Source organism: Littorina saxatilis, linkage group LG16 (genome assembly GCF_037325665.1).
Source record: "Littorina saxatilis isolate snail1 linkage group LG16, US_GU_Lsax_2.0, whole genome shotgun sequence".
Lineage (NCBI taxonomy): Eukaryota > Metazoa > Mollusca > Gastropoda > Littorinimorpha > Littorinidae > Littorina > Littorina saxatilis.
In genome coordinates, this window is record NC_090260.1 from 6,808,792 (window position 1) to 6,811,291 (window position 2,500).

The following is a 2,500-nucleotide window of genomic DNA, read 5'->3' on the forward strand; positions in this document are numbered from 1 at the left end:
TCATACTTACAAAAACAACAAAAGGCACGAGTTGAAACATTCGCAACGCGCATATAAACCAATTTACAAAGTAAACACGACACTGTGTATACTTCACATAGCGCGATAATCAAACAAGCCGCCCCCACAAGGCCCTACTTTGTGACCACGCCAGGGGCTGACAAGGTCTGAAGCTGACGCACTAACCCTAGCTGAACCAGCGAGCACGTACAGCGCGTGGGCGTAACAGAGAATGAAGAGACAGTGACAGTCCGAGAGGTCAGCACACAACACAAGACAAGGGCTGGGCTAAGATCTTCAAGCAATTACTGACGCAGTTGTAATTGTAGCTCAAGGACTGGAAGCATTACGCAGTTGCAAAATAATGATGTCTAACGAATGAGGAATTATCAAGCCGCGGTTGTAATTACCTCTAACTGACCAAGAACCATGGTTGTACATTTTTTTTGTTTTTTGTGTGTGTGTGTGTCTGTTTGGATTGTGCAGTTGTAATGACGTCTAAAGAACAAAGAAGTGGTAAATAAAGGTGTATTTTTTAAGTTTTGATTATCAGATAACTAATTTAAATATGTACTAACTTTTTGAGTTAGTATTGCATGTTTTCAGGTTTGATGAAATGTTTCTATGTATGGTGTTTTTTTTATACAGAACTTATGGCAACTCGCTCGTCTATCCGGTTGACGGTTCTGGTTTCTTTAAAGTCAACCGATAAAATACCATGCACAAATCGCTGGTTCACGCTGATCGCCGTGGTCACGCATACTACCTTTCTGGTCTTTCTGCCAGCTTCTTCCCACGCACAGAATGTTCAATGCAAACTTGCACAAATCTATAATCCCGACGAATCAAGGCAGACATCGCTGCATATACTGCGTCAAACAATCAATACTCGTAACAAATCTTTGAAGCTAGCATAGTTAGTTAGTTAGTTAGTTAGTTAGTTAGTTAGTTGTTGCTTTTTGGGTCCAGCGGACTATATAGGCCAAATCAGGACCCCATGAAGCTAGCATGTGGCAGAGGTGAAACACTAGGACCACGCGTAACTTTTACAAGGTATCGAGTCGGTTCCTGCTTGTCAAGACACTGATACCAGACAGGGCAAGGGGAAGTGGTGGGGGTGCAAGAGTGTAGCGGTGGGGGTGGTGGTGATAGCCAAACAGTGTCTCGGAGACAGAGAGAGAGAGAGAGAGCGAGAGAGAAGGGGGGGGGGGGGGAGAGAGAAAGGGAGAAAGAAACTAGAAAGATGGTTAAGAAACGCATGTGTGTACAAATATGTATGCGTACCAGATCTATGACAGTTTGGACGCGTGTTACGACACTTTTCTTTCGAGAAAATAAAATGAGAATAATAATGTACAAGTAGGATTGCACGAACGTGCACTCGCACGGAGACAGCGTCGAGGCGGAACAGAAGGATGCCATTGCTTGGGAAGGCTCAAATACTCCTGGTGATGGCGATTGAGCTGGAGAGCTAGGAGAGAATGGTCAGCAGAAGGACGTAGAGAGCCGGGGGATGAGGCGGAAGGCACAGACATAGACAGAGCTACTTTTTTGCTGTCTGTGGGCAGAAGGGAACTACTTCGCAAGGCCCAGACACTTTAATTCGGTGCTGGCAAGTGGGATTGAAGACAGAAGAGAGACTGATCTGCAGACGGACAGAGGGTATAGCGGGAGTCGCTAGCGGGAGGGGTGTTGAGAGATGGCGGTGACTGGGCAGTTGCAGCCTCTGAGCCTTACGAAATAGCTACCTTCTTCAGCCGGCGGTTGGGCGAGAAAGGCTGAGAAACCGAACAAGGGCGAGTCAGTTGTAGACAGAAAGACAAGAGGAGTGGTGGTGGGGGGGGGGGGGGAGAGGAGAGGTGAGGGGGGGTTAGAAGAAAGACGACTGCAGGAGGGGCTTCATCAAGAGGCTGATGCGATCGATATGTGGCAATCCCTGCCCCATTGGCTAATATTGACTGCACCGCTTCGTCTGTCCCAGAAGAAGGTTTAAACGAGGTGCTAAAACATCACAGAAGGTCAGAGGCTGGCACTGACGGCCATGATCTATTAGTGTTACTGTCTGCTTCAACAATCTACACTAAAGATGTTCAAACAATGCTGGGGACGGGTGGTAGAGAGTGGGGGTAGCAGGGCAGCTTTCTTAAATGCAAGCCCATGAATTGAAAGCAAAAGCAATATTTGGCCATTTGAAGATGGTACCCACTGGTACTCTTTGTAGACCTTTATTTATTATCCTCAATGGTTAACTCTTTTGTTTTGTTTTTCTTGAATATATTCATATCCACCATCTTCAATATTATTGACATATATATTATTCTGTTCACTGGTTTATTATCCGTACCGTACATTTGCCCGACATGAGAGAGAATTACACTATAATTATACACTCGAGTGAGACGGGAAAGTGTGATGTACTTTCGGAGTAAGCTCTGCTTTTCTTGAATATATCCATAAACTTTGATTAAAATATTCTAGGGACACAACTACATTTTGTGCT